Source organism: Anser anser (genome assembly GCF_964211835.1).
Source record: "Anser anser genome assembly, chromosome: 2".
NCBI classification, from domain to species: domain Eukaryota; kingdom Metazoa; phylum Chordata; class Aves; order Anseriformes; family Anatidae; genus Anser; species Anser anser.
The window spans coordinates 146,639,831-146,660,674 of NC_139721.1; the positions used below are offsets into that span (position 1 = coordinate 146,639,831).

Consider the following 20,844-nt stretch of genomic DNA (forward strand, 5'->3'; position numbering starts at 1 on the left):
CTCTCAGAGAAGGAGTCAACATCAAGATAACACTTGTCCTTTTTCTTTCAAACAGGGCGGCCTGGAAATGAACACCAACATTTTTGAAGTAGCCATATGTAGAAAGAAGCTGATTTGTGGGAATATTTGTTGTCACCTTGGTTTAATAAGTGAAAATTATAGTCCATGAATTAGTCCCACACATTGTTAGTGTAGAAGAGAAATCTGAGCAGACTGGATACTCACATAAACCAAGAGACTATCAGTTTTTGGCTGTGGATTTAGTTCAGAGCAACTCTTGGTGTCAGTCTAATCTCAGTGAATGTCTACAGGAAAATGTAGGCCTTCATAAAAAAAAAAAAAAAAAAAAATGTCCTTGGCTTAATAGTTTTGAACCTTATGTGGAGAAACTTTTTTATATATCTTATATCAAGTGTTACTTTGGAGAGGTCTAGTAGCTCTGCTTATAAACCCTAGTCTTCCTTGTTTCCTTGTTTGTAATTTCACTAAACTTTTAAACATGTTTGGGCAGGAGATTTCCCACGTCAGGTATCCATCTTGGGCTTTATTCTTGGGAAAAAAATTCAATAAGTTGAGCTACTTCCAGGATCCAAACTCAGGATGAAAAATGCTTCTTTTCCTCATGTCCTGAAATATTTGAGAGCCCTTGCGATGCTGAGGGGAGCAGAGGTGCCACTTCTTTCACTCTCAGGAGAAGGCTTACAGTGTAGCAGAAGAAGTGGACATAGTGCAGAGTATCAGCCAGAACAACAGCCTGCAAAACACCAGAGCAGTCCTCAAGGCACATTTACAAAATACAGTTTTAGCATCTCCAAGAGTTCATCCTCTCGGAGCACAAACAGAAAGGGTACACACACTGCAGCAGGGAAGAACATGCATAGTAAAGACAGTACCACCCCGGAAAGCTGGATTCTCCTCGTCCCTCTGTCCCTGTGCCATGCAGGGAACACCATTGAAATAGTCTTTAGAAACTGTGGCAGCACCACTTAAAGCCAGCAGAAGCAGTGCTTTTGGCAGATGAGGTGCCATGCTTGCGAATACTGAAGCATTGGGTGCAACACACTTCGAACTGATTTCCTAGCAGGCTTTGGCTGTCCTGATTTATATGGGTGAGTGTAGGATGGGATGTTCACTCACAGATATGCTAATCTCACAGACTGGCTTGAAAATAATAATTGTTTTCTGTGGAGTACAGATGCTACAGTGACGACTGCAACAGAAGGATAACATGGCTCTGTCATTCAAAGTGCTACAACAGAGCATAATGACCTTATTTCTGGTATTGCCCAACTTTTGAATACTTGACTTGGCAGCCTTTGTGTTGTTCTTTTAATAGAGGTTTTATGTGAGATAATATGGCTCTGACAGGCTGGAAAGCCAATTATTATCCAGGCTTCCTAATCTCTTTCTAACTTTACAGTTGAAACACCCAGCCCTGAAATTGGGTTGTCAGAGATGATTGATCTAAAACGGTGGTTTCCTCAGCCATCATCTGTGGATCCCTGGAACATCTCTGGGGGAGGGGATTGTCCAAGTTAACTGCTTGCTGTCAGCCAGCTTGCATTTGAAAAGCAGGACCTTCCCCTCCACTGCATGTTCTTCAGAGGTTTGCAAATGAAAACCATGGGTTTCATCATAGAGTCCTGGAATATCCTGAGATGGAAGGGACCCACAAAGATCGAGTCCAACTCCTGGCTCCACACAGGATCACCCCAAAACCAGACCCGATGTCTGAGAGTTGCCCAAACACTTCTTGAACTCCGGCAGGCTTGGTGCCGTGACCACTGCCCTGGGGAGCCTGTCCCAGTGCCCGACCATCTCTGGGTGCAGAACCTTTCCCTAGCACCCAGCCTGACCCTCCCCTGTCCCAGCTCCATGCTGTCCCCTCGGGTCCTGTCGCTGTCCCCAGAGAGCAGAGCTCAGCGCCTGCCCCTCCGCTCCCCTCGTGAGGGAGCTGCAGGCCGCCATGAGGCCTCCCCTCAGCCTGCTCTGCTCTGGGCTGAGCAAACCCAGGGCCCTCAGCCGCTCCTCGTACGCCTTCCCCTCCAGACCCCTCACCACCTTGGCAGCCCTCCCTCGGAGGCTCTCTGACAGCTTTATGCCCTCCCTGGCGCACCCCAGGGCACGGCTGGCCCTCCTGGCTGCCAGGGCACACCGCTGGCTCGTGGCCAGCCGGCCTCCCCCAGAGCCCCCAGGCCCCTTTCCGCGGGGCTGCTCTCCAGCCTCTCGCCCCCAGTCTGTGTACAGCCGGGGTTGCCCTGTCCCAGATGCAGAATCCGGCACTAACTCTCATTAAATTTCATGAGGTTGGAGATCACCCAGCCCTCTAATCTCTTTGCAAGGCCTCTCTACCCTCAAGGGAGTCAACAGCTCCTCCTAATTTAGCATCATCTGCAAACTTCCTTGGTATGCCTTCAAGTCCTGTGTCCAGATCATTTATAAAAACTTTGAACAGAGATGGCCCTAAAATGGGTTTGAAGCATTAAGGCTGCTTTTCCTGGTGTCCTATTGCTGGTAGCTTGCCAGTGGGTGTGTGTGGCTTGGATGCATGTATCTCAGTGTTGGCACGTGAATAGAACAGAATAAACTTCTTGTATTTGATTATTACTTTTGTGTGTGTGTGTGTGTGTGTGTGTGAATTGGCCACAAGTAGGTTATGACCATTTTGAACATTTTTGCTTAATCAGAATTACTCAGTAGATAACTTCCTGATCAAAAGAAATTTGGGAGCAGTCTGTAACTAGTATTCAGTATTTGGACGCTGAGCGTGCTGACCGAATTCCTGACTCATAAGGAGGTTTTTGCTCCTCATTCTCCCATTGAGCAAGTTAAACTTAGCCGCAAGTTTTGTGCAGGATCATTCCCATTGTACAAGTCCAAAATTGCCCTTTTCTGTGGACATTTCCAATTGTCACTTAAAAGATGCTCGGCACAAAAAATAGACGCTGTGAAATCTAATGTGCATTTGAACACCTGCATGGCCTCTGGAAACTAGCTCCTGATTGCTGGAGGAACAGCTTAAATTAATGGCAGTAAATGCTTCACCTCACACTTTCTTTTTATTAAAGTACCTACAGACTTCTTGGCCTTTATGATACTCCTGTAGTTAAGTGAATCAATTGTAAAGATGTGAATGAATGTTTCCAGAAAGTGTTTTGTATGTGCAAGATCTGGAGAGGGAAACTGCTTTGGTTGTGTATAGGACACCTCTGGAAGAACTGTGTGTCGCTACAGCATATCAAATATTGCAAGAGCAAAATAACAATAATATAGTATCGTAAATCAAAATACACAATTTCCCCTGTTGACTACTATAAGTCCCTTAAGCCCTGGGTGTAGTGGATTTTGAGCAGTTCTGAAAGGGCAGGTACTAAGTCGTGTGTTGCTCATTAAGTTTGTCAAGTACAAGATTGCCATAGGTTTTGAGAGATAAAACACATAAAAATTAGAAATATTTTTTTTTTTAAATAAAATAATTTAGCTGCTATTTTCATAACAGGAACATAAAGGGTTCAATAAAGAAACAGGGTATTTTAGTCATTTCTGTTGCACTTTAGACTTAAAGGCTAATAAGCATAAGCTGTTTAAAATACAGGAAATGGGACTGAAGGGATTTTGGTCTGTCCTCTGGATTTCCCAGCCATTGTATTGCCCCTTCCTTCCAGATCACACTGTAAGTACCAATGCTGTTCGTATTCTGCCTCGTGGGCAACCGGGATTTGAACACTGCAATTCAGCTTGAATCAGGACCTGTGGAGGGATTTCATCTTTATTGCCCTGGCTTCCTTTGTAGTCAGTGGAAAGGATGGGGTGTGGGGCAGTTTGGGGGCATGTTTTTTAGGTTTCCAGTTTGGGATGAGATGTGACATGCTCAAGAGTCCACTAACCAAATTAGCCAGGTTTTTATTAGCTAAGTATAATTTATTATGCCATACCAATATGTCTACCATGGCTTTCCATAGTCACTATAGCTGCTGCTTCCTCTGGTAACCACTTCCAGGTGTAGCTGGAAAGTCACTCTGTACAAAAACGTCACCGGGGCTCTCAGCACTTAGCCGAGCAGTTCTCCCAGACAGGACAGGCTCTGTTTTGGAGGCAATGAGCTGTGGGAGCTGGGGCCCTACTGCTGCCTTCCACCTTCCCCTGGAGCTGCTGGAGCACACAGGATGGCAGCAGTAGCTGGTGGACACAGCACCTTAACAGCCCCAGCAGAGTCACATCTGGCTGGCAGATGTCCTGGGACACCAGCAGATGGGAGGACATGGCCTTCCTTTTCCCCCAGATCTGTATCTCATTTCCATACTAAACTATTCACACTCCATGAACCTTGCTCACATACACTTCTTCCCATAACTCAGAGTTTTTTCCTTCTGCTGTAAATCACATGCATAATGCACTGTAGAGCCCCATTTATGAAAACAAGATCTATAACAAAACCCTCTTACCACCAGTAAATCTTCTTTTAATGAATTGGGCCTGTAGCTTCAATTATGAAGCTGGGCTGTGACGGCTGCTGAACGAGCCATGCCAACAACAACAGTGAGGCAGATCCCTGTCATGAGGGTGCTAGGAGAGTTTCAGGAAAGGCTTGGACGCTCCCTCCTTCCCTTCGAGCACTTTCACATCTGCAGCGCATTACATCCCCGTCCAGATGACTTCGCTGGGATCTGCAGTGTTCTCGGGAGTATTTACATTATCAGAAAAGAAACCACTAATTTATTTGTTCAGTCTTCGACATAAATATACGCATAGCCCAATGTGAAACAGTTCACATTTATTTGTTTTGCTTTGTTTTCAAATGGACCTACCCTGGATTTTCAGTTTTACAGTGTGTATAAAGAATTAAAATGTTTAATTAAGTTGTAAACCCTCTGAATCATATTTTTACCTTTTTTTTTTTTTTGTATGCATTACATACTATCAGAGATTGCTCTCCTTCCCCATTATGAGAAATAGATAAAGCACTTCCAGGTACCTGCGGGAGCTGAGCAGGCTGCTTGTGGATAGGGACACACCAAGCGACTCCCACACAGCCAGGCAGTGGGGAAAGGCTGCAAATGCTATTTCTGTCCTCTCTTGGGCCCTATATTTGGGCCAACTATATGACAGGGTGTTGAGGAGGCCGATTTTCCCTTCTCTGGTGGTAAGAAATTGCCAGTGGACACTGAGATAGGTGACGGTCTTATCCTTGTGGTCTTGGGCACAGAGAAAGGGGCAAAGCACAAAGCAAATGCTTGTCCTCACACCTTCCTACCCTCCTGTGTGGCCAGTTTGATGATAAAGATGCTGGGCTGAAGGAACCTGATTGCCTGCTCTGAGGCAGTCTTTGGGGCTGGTCACCCCCTTGATATGGCTACTGGGATGATTTTCACCCAGACTTGCCATATTGACACAAATTGCAAGCTTCTCCTGCTACCCGCCTCATTTGTTGGCCTCTTGGAGTAGCATGGTGCTGTTGTAAAATTTGGTATTTCAGAGGACATCTTTGGCTCCATTTCGTTTTTAGAAAGCCTGTGTTTGTCCTGGTTTTTTGTCTGTTCCTGCAGCAGGCTGAGTCATGTTGATTTAGTGGTGGAAGATCCCTTTAGTGACGGAGAAATGGAGGACAGCAATATTAAAACAATAAGTTTCCCTTACTGGAATGCTTGTCCTGGACACACCTCGTCCTGTGGACTTCTTCACTGTGCTCTGACTGAAGATGGGCACTCATCTATGTCCATCTACCTTGTGTACTGCAAGGTAGACTGCGAGGTGACATGATGTCTGGATTGATGACAAAACCAGGGACCTAGCTCACTAAAGAGAGGTCACTGAGCAGAGAGGAAAACTGTTGAGGTTTTTATGCGTCGTTCCATCTCCTTCCCCTTTGAAATTCAAGATTTCAAACTGGGTTACTGCGGAGATCCATTTCTAAGTGTTCCCTTACTGTAACCCCCTTTCTGCTGAAAATAACCATTCTAATTCACCCTTCCCCAGCCCCAAATCAGAGTGCAGTCCTGCACGGAGTTGCTTGGCTCTGTGGGTTTCCCAGATGGGGACTGGTGACCGCTGTGTGCCGGCACACGGTGTCTGGGATAAGGCAGAGGAGAGGTGTGGGGGTGTGCATGCTGCATGGCCTTCTGGTGCTTGGGAATTTGAGGATGAATGTTTCTCCCAGTTGCTCAGTTTCTACAAAACAGATGGAGACGCATCAGTGAGGTTTTGGCATTGCTCATGAGTCCAAAATGAGACAGTATTTATGCTTACTCGTTATCTATATATCCAACCCTAAATGGTCTGGGCTCAAAAATAATTTTGCTGGTTTTGACTTCAGGTCAGCTGCATGACCCTGGAGTGAATTTAAAGGAAGGGTGTGACTGAGAAAGCAAGAGAAAAGCCCCTAGGACCGCGGCCAGTTTTAGTCAGATGAACTGCTTTGTTATTGTATTACAGCTGCATGGTGTTCCTAACTATAAACCACGCTTTGGGCCCAGGCTGAAATGGGCTCGAGTGCTGCAGAGATTCATAGAGCAAAACAATTTACAAATCCCACATGAGACAGTGTTTGAAAGTCCTTTGAAAGCATTGTTTGGCCAGCAGCGGGGCGCTTTTCAAGCTCCGCTCTGGTCGGGACTCTGACTTCTGAGGGTACAGCTATACAAACAAGTGACTGGGGCGATGTGCACTTACATCACCTCGTGTCTGCCACAGCCAGGTCCCATCTGCAGCCCGTGGTGAGTGAAAAGTTGCCTAGCCCTAAAGGCAAATTTGCTCCAGGACAAGAGGCTGCCCCTGAGAAGCTGCCGTCAGCAGCGCTGTGAATCCACACCTCCGCTCCATTCAGAGCGGTGTGTGCAGAGCCATGCCCCGTGTTACTCATGCACTTGCTACAGGTGTGGTTTCATGGATGGAAGAAGCTGCCATGCGTGAGGTGCAGTCCAAACACGCAGCGTGGGATGGGTGCTGGAAATGGAGGCGCTCTCTGAGCAGCCAGCTGGGGAGCGGGGAGACAAGTCCAGGGTAAGCATCGCTTCGCAAGCCCATACATTACGATGTTATCTTCCTCCTCCGTCCATTGCTTGGAAAATTCTGGCCAGCGGGATGCTTTCCAGATGAATCACCATCTCTGCTCTGGCAATCGAAAGGAGATGGGCCGAATTTGCTGTCTGCCCCATCACGCACCGTGCAGTTACTCACACACTGACCACGTTGGCAGCACACGAGAGGAACGACGACCTGCGGGAGGCACTTGCAGCCTGGCAGGAGAACGGCTCCCAAGCTTCTGGCGAGCTCCTGTGGGCACTGCATGGCCTGAGATCGTCTGCTTGTGTGACGAGGCCACAGACTCAGTGTGGACTTCGTTTTACAGACTTCAGTCATGGACTTTGCTTTATCTGTTACCCTCTTTTACAGAAGAAACTGTGTCTGAATGGGACAAGGATTATCCTATTAGTCTATCCGTTTTCCCCAAAGCAAGTATTTCTAGTGCCTCTAATTCCCTAAATTAGTGACGAGGTAAAAGAGCACCAGAGAAATATGGGCTAAGGCTGGAACTCCAGCCAGTTAATATCTGGGTAATAATTTAAGGTGTATTATTCATGAACACTCTATTAGTGTTCACGTTAAGTCATTATAATTCTTTCAGTACCAAAGTCCCTGCCTCACATGAGAGGTGTTTAATATTAGCTGCCATTCAGCCCTTTCCAGCCAAATAAAATCAGTCTTAGCTCATTCTTAGATCAACGAACATGGGACATAATGAGCTCACCCTGATCTGTGACTTATCTTTCCAGGATGGGAAAGGCAATGCATGGCAGCAAACCATTCCCCGGTGTTTTTCTTTGACAGCACGCTCTCTGACTGGAGCAAGGACTGTTGCTGCACCCTCCAGGCTCCTCCATCCCCTGTGCCTGCTCTTCCCTCTGCCAGCTGCTTCGGAAGTGCAATACGATGCTCCTGTGGCTAGGCTGCTTTCCAGAAGGGCTCAAGGAGGGCCGTTCCCCAGCAGCAGCCTCTCTCCTGCCCCATCACCCCAGTGCAAGGGTGGCAGCTGGCTTGCAGACAGATGCTGCTGGGCTTCGTCTGTGTGAGTAACCCTGGCCCTGGCACTGCAGTGAGCAATAGGAAACTGGCTCGCTGCTCCACTAAGTCTCACTCATAATGATGGAAGCAGGAAATTTGGGGTGTACCCTCCCCCATCTCTATTAAGACTTTCAAAGCAGGGCTTTGGGAATGTCTTTGAATCATGAAAGCAATACCGAGAACAAAACCATAGAATAATGTCGAGTTCTTCTGATTAAATCTAAATTTTTCCCACTACTACTTGAAAATTAGAAGCAGGCAAAACTATCCATCATGTTACAGATAACTTGGCTGCAGAAATATGGCATCAGCATATGCTGAAAAGTAAAAGCTAACATGATTAGTAGACTATTAATTCTAGCAGCAGGCTCGCCTGTATGGGATCCATCTGTTTAGAAAGTTATGTCTTTGTAGCAAAGACCAGCTTTACTGCGAGTCTGTAAAGCAGGTGGCATAGGTCAGAGCATTAGACTAAAAACCTGGTATTGCAAAATTGGCTGTGACCTTTGAAAATGTTGGCCCATCTGGAGCCCTGCCAGGGACCTGTACTTCTATTGATCCGGAAGGTGATGACATCCACGTTTCGTTCCGCTGAGCTGGACGGGCTGATTTGGATCCAGCGTTCAGATACGTCCATCCAAAAACTAGGTCTTCAAAGCACATTGCAGCTCCTGGAGTAGATAAAAGCTGCGACTGTAGAAGTGGTAGTCAGTGCTCTATGTGATGCAGTCCACATGATAACGCATTGGTTGCTGGCTCCCTCAGCCTCCAAAGACATTTGTTTCGCCCTTGGTACTGCCCAGGTGTTTTAACCTAGCAGCTGCAAATTCCTTTTCCCCATCTGTGAAAGTAAAATAAAATAAAAAAATAGACGTACCCGTGGCAGGTAACCAGTGCAGCTCCCTTGGCTGGGCAAAAGACTCGATCCCTGCTAGTACGATTAGCCCCACTGCATTACAGTGCTTTTCTTTTTTTCCCAGGGAAAATGGGAAAGAAATTGCAGCCTGCTAAGTTTGGGCGGCTCTTTGGCAGGGGAAGGTCCGTAAAGAAAACACTATCAGCAAAGGTCCTGTGAAAAACAAACTTAAGCATCCCTTTATCCAAATATCCCTGTTTAATCATGTTCAGTGTTTTCTATGCATCCGCTAAGGGTATGACAGCTGGTGTCTCCATATCGCGGCAGCCTGGGTTGGGTTACAAATTACACACATACCGTCCCCTGCTCGCCTCCTTCTCATGAATCCAGCTTGGCCCTTCCAAATCAATTTGGCTACAGCATTTTCCAGCCTGATCTTTAGCATTTCAACGTAAATAATGCACGTTGCAGTTCATCCATCACAGGGTCCTCCTCTCCGTGGTGGGATCTGTTCCTTCTCCTGGGAGAGGCGGCGATGTCCCGGTGGCTGCTGCTGGGGGCAGCCGTCCCTCGCCCAGCCACGTGTTGTGCTGCGCAGATCTCAGCCGTGCCCACAGCTCAGTCGTGGCGATGGTGGCAGCCCAGAGCAAACCTCAGCGGGCCAGTAGACTTCTTCCCACATGCGGCTTCTTTGTCACATTCCGTTAATTCAGGCAATTTTGATCACTAGATCTAAACTTTACAGAAAATGAAAGAATAACAGGGCAGTTAAACTTATTTCACACCCACTTGGTTTCTGTCCCTCTCTTGGTTTCTACCCCCGTCCTCTGCTCCTCTGCACCCACAGGTGGATGGGCTTGGTGCTGGGGTGCTGCAGCAAGCCAGGGGCTCAGGAGCATTTTTCTGGAAGTATTGAGGTGTTGCCATTGATCATTCTCTAGAAGCCATACATGTCTCTGTCTGCATGGAGTAACTGCTTGTTTCTTCTGTCTGTGTAAAGCTAAGGTTGTGCCATGCAAAGATAACACAGAAGTAAAACAAAAGAGCTTTGTGCACGTGGCCTGTTAGAGAAATTGCTGTCGCAGCTAAACGAAGCAAAACAAACTGAAACAAAGCTGCAGGCAGGTCAAGAAAAGTTCAGAGCGAGCCTGACCGAAAGCCTCCGTCATGAGCCTGTGCAAATTCAGCACACGGCTTCTGGCCTGCCCCTGGGAAAGGCAGTGCTGCCCAGCAAGGCTGTGTCTTCTGCGCTGCTCTCTTCAGCATTTGCAGAGCCCCACCTGAAAACCAGGCCGCCGGCTTTGCCTGGAGCACGAGAGATGGTAGTGACAGGCAAAGGCACCACCATGTGTCCAACATTGCGCTAGTCCACACTTGCTTTTTTGTTTAACTGCTCGAAAGCTGCTCGTGCAGAAGTGCTGCTGCGGGTGATGGAGCAGGTACCTCTTGCTTTTCACCTCTTGAGCTCTGAAGGCGCTTCTGGCCTGTTTTAAGAGAGGCAGGGCTCGGTTTGCCAACCCAGCTGCAGCCCAGCAGGCCGGGAAAGGTGTTCCTCCTCCTCAGGCCTACTGCCGCAGCTCACGGGAGAGAGCAAAGCCCTTCACATTTGGCAGGGGCAGCTTGTCAAGACTCCTTTATTTTCCCTTGCAGACACATCGTTTCCCAGGTAAATAGCAGCTGAGGACTCCTGGCATCCCTGCGTTATTCGTGTCCTTCAAAGAGATTTGAGTGGCCACTTCTGGTCAGGCTGGCTTTCACCGGGTTAGGTTCACAGATCATGGGGGCACTTCTAACCCAAGCGGTCGGTGAGCCTCTTGCCCTGATCACCCTGCTGTAGTAAGGCACTTAATTCTGCTGTAAGAGGAAAATGCCACTTCTGTTTTCAAAACGGACTCATTTCCATGGGCAATAAATGAAGCAAGCCGCTCTCTGTAGGCCCTGGCAGTTATCTTCTGCTCCTCACTCCTCGATTTATTGCGTATGCAGGCAGTTTAGCACATCAATATCGCAGATTAAATACCAAGTGGGTACAACTTTCAAGCGGATATTTCATCTCCCTTCTTCTGTTCAAACCAGGACACGCAGCTGATCAAACAGCGTGAGGCTTGTACCCATCTCCAGCCTGTGCGGTCCACAGAGAGCTGTTTCTTTCCCCTCTCCCCCTCTTCCTCTCTCTGTCAAAAGTTAAATTTCACATCAAAGGCTGCTTGAAGCTTTTAGATCAGTACTGGGTAAATTCACTGGGTAAATGGAAGCTGCTTAAAATCCTGAATAATTATTACTGCCTTTGCATATCTGTTTTCCTCTGTGGTCTGAATAGCTTGTGCAATTACTATGTCTCTTAGAAGGATCAGGGGCAGGTACAGTTATGCCAATGAAAATGCTAACTAGAGTGGAAAAAAGTATTGTGTGTGTCCTACATGTTTAGCTCTAAAAAAATATGTGAAAAATCCCCAGCCTTAACACTCTAAAGATGTCAGACACGTCTCTCAGATGCTGTCTTTGGAGTCCCAGTAAGCCTCAGCAGAGGGAGATTGTTTCGTTAAAGCCCCCCTGCTAATGAGACCTGCGTGTGCCCCCCACCGTACCACGCGCCCTGTCTCGCTTTTCAGCTTCAGGCCCGTGCCAGTGGTTTTTGATAAACTTCAGGCTGTGTTTTAGAATATAAAATAGCACATAATAAAATGTAAACATGGCACGTAGCACAAACATAGCAAAACGCATAACATATAAAGTAAGATGTAAAAAATATGTCTTACTAACTATTTAAGCTACCAAGTGAATGCGCTGAGCTAGGAAAGGCCTGTGTGCGAGGCCATGCCACCCTCCTGTGCCTCCTTCTGTCACATCCTGCACGGTGACAGCCTCTGGTGGCACGGCCGGATGCTGCGTTTCCTGCAGGACCTCCGTCTCACCCAGGGCACAGCAGGCTACTGCTAATTAACCAGCAGCTGATCAGGAGATCGGGTTCATCCTGTTCCTCAGAGGGTGACCCAGCAGCCTGCTCTGCCTCGGCGGGGTCAGACCACAGGCCCTGCAGCTGGAGCTCGGCAGCAAGTTGCCAGCACCTCGGGGAGCTGGCGAGGATGTGGCTGTCCTCCTGCCTTCTCGGGGAGTCTTCTCACACCCCAACAGACCCGTCTCTTTCTCCCTGCCTTCTCTCCTTCCTCCTCATTTCTTTTTCCACCCTTCACTTACCATCAAAGGCAGGATGCTGCTTCCCACCCCTTGCCTCTCTGTGGGCAGAGGGACATTTGGGAGCGCAGCAGCGAGCTTGTGGCCATGGGCAGCCCTAGGCTGGAGCCCCAGGGTGCCTGCAGCAGCCACATGCTCACCGTGGTGGCAGACGTCTGGGCCACCCCACGCAGCAGCCAGGGGCTGGCTTGCTTCTGTGGCTCTGCTGGACCTTGGCAGCCTCTGTCCCCAGCTGTGTGAGAGAGCTCCAAGTTCTCCAAGGCACAAAGGACCCTTAACTCGGGTGAATACTCCTGGAAGAGGTGTATCTCCAATGGCAGCACCAAATCCCAGCTCCAGCCCTGTGGTAGCTAGGGGAGGCTCATCAAAAGGGCTGTGAGGGAGGTTGTTAATGTTTACAGGGAGCCGAGCGGTGTATATTTTATTTTAGTCTTGGAAATGGATGAATTATTTTGTACTGCGGTCTCTGGGTGACAGAGCCCACTGCCGTGCCAGCAGTTGGCTGCAGACCGTTCCTGAAGGATGACGGAGGTGAGACCCTGCCAGATCGCTGCCCCTTCCTCCTGCCACCTCCTGCTCCTCGCTGCATGTCCCCGAAGCCACACATGTGTGTGTGCCCAGGAGCCTGGCCAGCGGCTCCGGCGTGGGGTCGGCAGTGAGAGGCACGGAGGTGGTCCCCAGCAGAGCCGGTGTGTGCCAGGACTCACCTTCCCTTCCTCAGGCCCCCGGGGCTGCCATGGAGACACGGAGTTCATGCGTTAGTGCAAGAGGAGGGGATCCTGCCCTTGGCAGGGGGAGAGCACTAAAACCTAAATAGCTGCGTAAAACGAGAGTTATGCCAAGAAAACAAGCCCAAAGGTTTAACCATGAAAGTGGAACACTAACATTTCATCAGCACGATCTTCCTAACGCTGCCTAGCACTGTTCTCCATGTCACACAGCACAATAATTTCCCGTTCAGCCTCACTTTCCGAGCAAAGCCAGCGACTGGCGAGCTGCGGCAGGGGCTCTGGGCTCTCCCTGCACCCCAGCCCCCGGAGCAGCCCTGCTTTCTGCTGTGCTGCTCCCAGCACAAGCCCGCTCAGCCACCGGGTGATCCTCTTGAATCACTTTTTAACCAGCTCAAGAAGACTCCTATGGCAACAACCTTGTTTGTGTTTGAGCAGCGAAGGGAATTTCTAGCGAGGTAGTGAAGGGGGAGGGAAGAGAAGACATTTGGCCAAGGCTGCTTGCAGAAGTAAAAACCAGATTTCCTCCACATCGTGCTTCAGAGCGAGTTTTTGGAGAACCAGAGCTCTATAAACATGTAATTACTGTTTGCTTTCTGTACAGAAAACTAACTTTCTTTCTTTCTCTTTCTTTCTCTTTCTCTTTCTCTTTCTTTTTCTTTCTCTTTCTTTCTTTCTTTCTTTCTTTCTTTCTTTCTTTCTTTCTTTCTTTCTTTCTTTCTTTCTTTCTTTCTTTTTCTTTCTTTCTTTCTTTCTTTCTTTCTTTCTTTCTTTCTTTCTTTCTTTTTTCTTTTTTCTTTTTTCTTTTTTCTTTTTTCTTTTTTCTTTTTTCTTTTGCCACAGGGGTATTGTTTCTGGCTGTGACAGAAGCCCGCCTGCTCAAAGCCCCCTCCCTCTACCTGCAGGTCCCCCCTCTGCCTTTCCCTTCCCCTGGCCGCAGCAAGCTGCTGCCTGTCCCACGCCATGCCCTGGCGCTCGAGGTGCGAGCAGCTTTGCTAATTGTGCACAGCCAAATCCAGATTGCTTTTCCATGCTGACAGAGCTATTTTTAGGCCCTCCAGGAACTGCATCCCGGGTTTTCTAACCTAAATCAATTTGTGCCTTGTGCAGCCCGACGTGCCCCTGGGCTCCAGGGGTCCAGCAGCAGGGCCAGGGTCGGGCAAGTCCCTTCTCCTCTCCTGCTCTGCCCCTCTTTGTGCCCTCCCCACCAGCTGCTGACCTGCACTCAGGTCGATACAGCTCTGAAACGAGTTCAGCTGAAGTGGAGATTTGCACCTATGCAGAGAGAACGTAGCTGCTGGGGCGTTCTCCTATTTTAACCATCACTTGATACCCACTTGGATTTGTGAAAAAATAACCACCCTTCACTGACCTCTGCAGGAAACAAGTCAAACAAAACAATCTCTTCTGCTGCAAGAAGCACAGTTTGGTCTTAAATATGTATTTTTATCCCAGGGATCCAGTTATAAACCGAGCCAAGGGAAAGGACTGTAATTTCTGTAAGCTGTTCTGAAAAAAATGGAAAGCCAGTCACATGAAATTTTCTCCTTGCTCTCGGGAAATTTTCTCCTTTCTTCCTGTTGTGGGCTGGACTTTGCGGAGCAGAAATTGCAGTCTGCAGGATTTAGGCCTGAAGAGTTCTGTTTGAATTCCCCCATATTTCAAAAGTATAAGGAGCTGGTTTTAGCCTGTGCTTTTTAGCTGCCAATAATTGGGATTTTAGCCATACACCGTTGCTTCCATAGAATCACAGCTAGAAGCTTGTTTCAACTCTTTTTCTGTGAAGCCTTTCCTGTAAGGCTCGCTGACATCTGTTTTGTGGAACAGCTCGTGATGGTCCTGACTCGCAGACATCAGCCTTGGGCTGCTACTCGTGGCATCCTTCTGAGTTTTTTGCAGAACTGGATTCCTGCTGGGTTGGCAACACGTACAGCGAGTTCGTGGCGAAGCAGAGCGAGGGACCTCCGACACGACACCGAGCTGCATAGCTGAAGTGTCAGCCTTGAAGACAGCCGCATGCTCCTTTATTTCCAACTCATCTGAGCAACGCTAATAATTAATTAGCTATTCAATTTTTGTGGTCACAATAGAATTTTGGAGTCCTGCAGCACTGAAACTGAGAAATGCAAAACATCCTCAACCTCCTCTCTCCCACCCCCCAGGTTTAGCCCAGCTCTCCCTTCTCATGCTGAAATACAGTTGCCTTCTCCATTCACCAGACCAACTACGTGTGGGTGACATTTATAAATAAAAGGTGTCATTGCTGCGGTCGTGTGGATTTTGAACAGCACACGACTCTTTACCAAGGTGCAAACTTGCCAAAATCGGGCAATACGCTCATCCAAAGTTCAGAGGAATGGCCAAGCCCTACCAAATTGCAACATTTCTCATAAATCAAAAAGCTCCAGTGTATCAGCTGGCAGAAATCCAGTGCCTAATCTGTCCCATCGCTGACTGGAGTGGTAGGGACACTGCAGCTGGAAAGATGCCATTCTGGGAAGCAACCGCATCTTGTCTGCAAATTAATTCCTGGAGATTTTCAACAGTTTTGTCTAATCAGCTTTTTTTTCTTGTTGTTTTTAAGAAATCTTGTGACTCCTGCTCCAGTGATCTGGCCAGCCCCAAGGGTGAGGGGCCGAGAGACTTCAAATCGGATCAGACGTGAGAGCTAAGTAAATTGGGGTGTTCTTGGCAAGGCTCCTCTGCAACACAGAAACAGATGTATAGAGAGACACACAGGAACAGCAGTGCCTCGGCTGCTCCTAATGAGAGCCCCAGCAGGGAGCTGGTTAACCCCGCGCTGGGGCTGGCAGGCTCCAGCCTGACTGGACCAGGACCCAAAAAAGCAGTGTCAGCACACGCAGGAGTTAAAATGACTCTTCCTAACCGTGTGAGCCCAACAGTGCACGGTGCATGCAGCCTGCACTGGCACGAAATTCAGGGTATGTCGAGGATTCAGTCATTTTCAACAGTCATTTTCCCATGGTGAGGAATTTGGGGTCTCTCTTGCTGCCCAGCCAGCGCCAGCAAACTCTCTCCTGAAAGAAAACATAAAAAAAAAAAAGGCAAAAATGTCCTAAGACCCTCCTCAGCAGGAAGGTTGCTGCTGCCCTCTGAGTACCGTCTGGAACTGTTCCCATGCACCCGAAGTGCCTGCGGTTACATTAGTCATGCGGCGATGAGAAAACAGGCTGCTGGGGGGGCGAGGCTGGGGGAGCCTCTGCGTGCCACTGCTCCCCCCTCTCCTTCAATAACCACACAGCAAGGGGCAGAAACCGGCGGCAAAAATGCCTGGCAGATCAGGTCTGAAGAGTCAGTGGGGACAAGTCAGTTGTTGATGCCCCGCTGTGGAGGGCACAGGAGGAAGACGGGCGCAGGGTGGTTTTGAGTAGAGAAGCGGCACTTTAGCAAGCACATGGAAATGCAAACAAAGGGAGGTTTGCTGTGTAACATTTCCTGCTTTTGAGGCAATCTTTGTTACCCGAGCAAGTTGTCACTTGTAGGTTTTGTTTCGTTGCTGTTTAACCAAACTCCAGACTCCCCACGTCTCAAATACTCCTCTTTTCTGAGTTTGTCATCACCAAAAAATAAAAACTCTTGACTGACATGAAAGAAGTTTTCTTGCCTTTTTTGGTAGAGCATCTTACTGCAGTAATTCTGTCAAGACACAAACAAAGGGCACTTTTTAATTGCTAAGCAAAAAAGCAGAGCAAAAAATAAGGCATAAAATATGTGATGGGGTAACTTGTGCATTAAGGATAGCATCTCTGAGCGTGGTGTCGTGATCTTGTACTAACACTCTGCAGCTACAGTGGGAGTAAGTTTTGAAATGCTCATATCCACTTAGAAAATTAAACAATGAAGAAAAAAAAAAAGTATATTCCATGGTGCTATCTTAGAGGACTTGTGTATCTCGTGTACCTGTGCCACTGCTGGGAACAGCTCCCGTGCTGGATGAAGCCTCAGGCAGTGCCCCAGGCATCACTGCTGGGGGCACCCTGGGCTCAGCAGCACGAGGCTGCCTCCAACAGCCCTTCAGGAGCGCCAAAACTTGAAAGATTTTGGTTTCTTGGAGTTCCTAGGAGGCGACTCACTCCATATAAAGCCAACACCATGAAAGCTGAGTGGCATTAAAAACACAGCATTCCCCGGAGGCATCAGGCTGCCCGGGAAAGCGTTGGCCACCTGTAGTAACAAAACCAGCCCACTGCTCTGCTGGTCCTCAGGAAATGTCCACATGGCTAGAGACACCCTACAGTCAGGGGACTTTCCGTGCCTCCGCGTCCTGGAGAAGAAGGGAAGGGCTGAGCACGGACACAATGGAGCACGGCAGTGGCCAAGACAAGTCACGAGCCGCAGCAACGATGAGCAGATGGCCAGAGGTAGGTGCTTAGCACGTCTGTCTGTGGCTTTACAAAGTGACTTTAAAGTACCTATATAAGGAGCAGCTGGGGTACTTACAATCCATTAAGTTAGACAGGGAACATTAGTGGAAATAATACTCCCGCATAGTGGCCTTCCTGGGGTTAGGACCAGCGTTGGAATCGTCTAAATGGAATAACAGATATTCCTACTTGTCTTGTTACCCATGATAATCTCCACTTAACTGCTCACTCGCTTTTTTTTCTTTTTTCTTTTTCTTCCCCCCTTTGCATTTCTTTTAGTTGGTAACTGCAGCTTCCTGTGGTATTGGGGCGGAAATCTGGACACGAAGTTTCGCAGAAGAGGAAGGTCACTGCAGCAGTGACAAGTGGCAAGGGAGGTTATGCAACACACAGCCCGTCCGTCCCTGCTCCCTAGCCCCGGGTGTGCTGGTGCAAATGCTCTCTCCTGCTAGACTGCAAAAGCCAGAGGGGAAGCATGCTAGATACCAAGGGATTTAGCTAATAGGGATCAAAATATGTTTGTGTTAATTGCTCAGTGCTCAAACGCGTTAAAAATATCCCCATAACAATAACAAATCTATTTCATAGCTTATGTATGACTGGATATTTCCAAAGATGCTGTTAAGCAACAGCTCTTGCTGAAGTCCATGACGGCAGAGGACAGCGTGTGTGCGCACTGAACAGACAGTCTGAATGCAAGCAGACAGTAAATTTTCTGGCAAAAGTCCCAAACTCGAGTGCAAATCTTGGGGAATTGATGAAGTTATGTATTCTAGCAGAAAGTTTGGAAAAGATTATCTTCAAGGAAGGCTACGTTTGCTTGGCTGTGATAATATAACGTGGTACTGCAGCCAGGGGGAGCACTTACAGGTACAAAGTGAAAAACAGCCTCACGAAAAGACATCTACAGATCTTTCGTATCAGCACATTATATACGAGTGTCCAAAATTGCTCTAAATCTTTCCTTTCCAAAGTGATGTCTCACTCCTGTTGAAAATAGCAAGAAAATAACCAAAGCTGTACTAAGATTAAGTGCGATATGCCAGCTGGACAACTCCATCGCAGGCAATGCTTGAATCTCTGCATAGTTGTTATGCGTGCGTTTACGCAGCGGGAGACAGCACGGGCTTCTTGGAAGGAGGGAAGGAAGGAAGGAAGGAAGGAAGGAAGGAAGGAAGGAAGGAAGGAAGGAAGGAAGGAAGGAAGGAAGGAAGGAGGGAGGGAAGGAAGGAAAGGAAGGAAGGAAGGAAAGGAAGGAAGGAAGGAAGGAAGGAAGGAAGGAAGGAAGGAAGGAAGGAAGGAAGGAAGGAAGGAAGGAAGGAAGGAAGGAAGGAAGGAAGGAAGGAAGGAAGGAAAGAAGGTTGGTTGTATATATTCAAAACAAAACAAAACAAACAAGCAGTTTAGATACATTCCATATAGCAAGACCATGAAGCAACTTGTTTGGAAAATGGTTTTTCGCTGAGCTGACATGTCCACAATGGTTTGAGCTAATCCCCTGTCCTAAACGCTAGCAGGCTTGGTCTTGGCTGAACTTTGCAACTCCTATCTGTCATACTTAAAGAGGAGCCAACAGTCCCCAAAGCACCCCTTCCCCCAGCCTGTGGCCATGAGAGCCCCGATCCTGCTCCTTGTGTGTCAGCTGCTGGTGACGGGGCGAGGGGAGGGTGCCCGAGACCACGCGGCAGATCTGGGCACGTCGGAGGGCTCTGCTGCTTAACAGTGACTCAGCCAAACAGTTTAGCTCGGGCTGGCCTTAAAAATAAGGATCAGGGATAAGGATAAGGGTCCGTTAACATTCCCAGGCTTCTCAGCATAGCCATCAGTCCGGTTTAGCCTAACGCCAGCGTGGTCACACTGCTGGCCATACATGCAGGAGAAAAGGTTACCACACTCAACTGCTTTTCCCCTCCCTCTGCCACACTCACCTTACCTATTTAACAGCTGATTTATTTAAGTGCTCCCCGACTAAGTTGGACTAACCGAGACAAGCAGACTGACTTGTTCAAGCCATCCCCACCTCGTGGTGGCTCCTGCCTTTTCTGGACCAGTAAGAGTGGGGTGAGGGAGGGAGCACGGCTGCGGCAGGGCTCTGCAGGGAGTCAGGGCAGCCAGGGAATCCTCCCTTATCTCTTTGCAAAGCCTCCATTTTTCTAAGACTCGGAGAACCAGACATCGTCAGTGGTTTCTGGTGTCTGCAGTCATCAGTTGCACCGCGTGAAAAATTACTCTGCATCCTTGGTATCTCCAAAAAGAGCACTGGGATATTAGTGGCAAGGGAAAATGTCCAGAAAACTTGGAGGATTTATACAGCTGACAAGAGGCACTTTGCCTTTGAAACATGTATGTGAGATCTTGAGAAATACATCTGAGAAACTACATATTAAATGTAGGTCTTTTTGGAGTAATTGCGTTCTCTCTTGTGCCCCTTTGAAACATTTAACACCCTCACAACCTTTTCTGTAAAGTTTGTGGAACTTTATGGCCCTCGTTATTAAAGTCGTTGAAGCCGTTTTTATTGGGGAGAGGAGGAATTCGTTCTCTGCATCACTTCACGCTGAGCCTGCATCAGCCCTGTTTGATTTTCTCTTATTTCTTGCGAACATGACCCGGGCCCACTCCAACATCAGACGAGAGAGAAAAGGTCAGAACCATAAATTTTTGACCTCGCTGGGTGAAGGTAGGCACTGCGCTCAAGTCCCTGTTGCTGATGGCAGCTGTACTTCACGGCTGCGCAGGCAGTGCTAAAGGGCACCAGCAATGACATCTTTCATCACGCGTGCTGAAATGCTCTTCGCTGCCGGCCTCGTGCGCGGGGCGCCAGCGAAATGAGATGCAAATGGATCTGTTGACAAACAGGTTAAATGTCAGCACCCAGGGTGATACGTTGTTAGGAGGAAGGGCAGCAGGCACTACAGAATTGTTTAAAAGGGGCAAGTGCTGAAAGGTGAGCGAGGTTGTTAGCACGGTTACTTACTGCGCGAGCACCACGGTGTGACTGCTGGGCTTCGGTTCACTGCAGCCTTCCCCTAATCCTTCACTTCTTTCAAGCAGCCCCGCTCCAAACATTGCTGAGGTCCATCCACACCCTCGCGGCTCTCCTGATAGTGTTGCAATGCAACAGGAGGAGTCTGAGGACATACGTGGAGACACCAAGCCCTCCTGGGACGTGATTTGGGGCTGAAATGCCTTCTGCTTGCTGGAGGCTGTTCTGAGGGAGGGTGAGAGCCTCAGATAGGAGATGTTGGATGTTGTGCAACTTGGGGCAGCTATTAGATACACCACTCCTGTGCGCTCCGACTTGTTTGCTTTAGAGCTAGGCTTTTTAATCCTACTGGTATTTGTATTGTTTTGCAATGTTTTCATTATTATTCTGAATCACTATCCAGGGCTTGTGCTAAGCACAACTTAATCAATGCATTTATTCTCGTTTGCTTTTCTACTGTAACAAGCATCTTGAGACCCTGAGAGAAGCAGACTGAAAACCCCCCTTTCTTTGATACTGAAATGTGCGGTGTTATTCACAGGGAAGGAGCCTGAGCGAGGGACTGCAGCTTGTTTCCTCTGTGCCTGGGGCAAAGGAGGAAAGATGCTACAGAAATAAGAGCATACACATAAA

The 20,844-nt window shown here is 48.2% G+C and overlaps 1 protein-coding gene and 1 long non-coding RNA gene across 3 annotated transcripts in view; one reads left to right on the forward strand and one right to left on the reverse strand.

Moving 5' to 3' along the window:
- Positions 1–14,245: 14,245 nt before the first annotated feature.
- LOC310894014 lies at positions 14,246–20,684 on the reverse strand. Its single transcript, XR_014579491.1, has 2 exons — positions 20,203–20,684; positions 14,246–16,497 (listed from the first exon to the last, which is right to left on the reverse strand). It is a non-coding gene; the product is annotated as an uncharacterized lncRNA (long non-coding RNA).
- Positions 16,497–20,844, forward strand: part of LOC310894013 (uncharacterized protein) — a 41,909-nt gene continuing 37,561 nt past the window's right edge. For both annotated transcript variants that reach the window (XR_014579490.1, XM_083823674.1), the window contains exon 1: positions 16,497–17,222. The gene's annotated coding sequence lies outside the window, so the exon portion shown is untranslated. The remainder of the gene's footprint in view (positions 17,223–20,844) is intronic.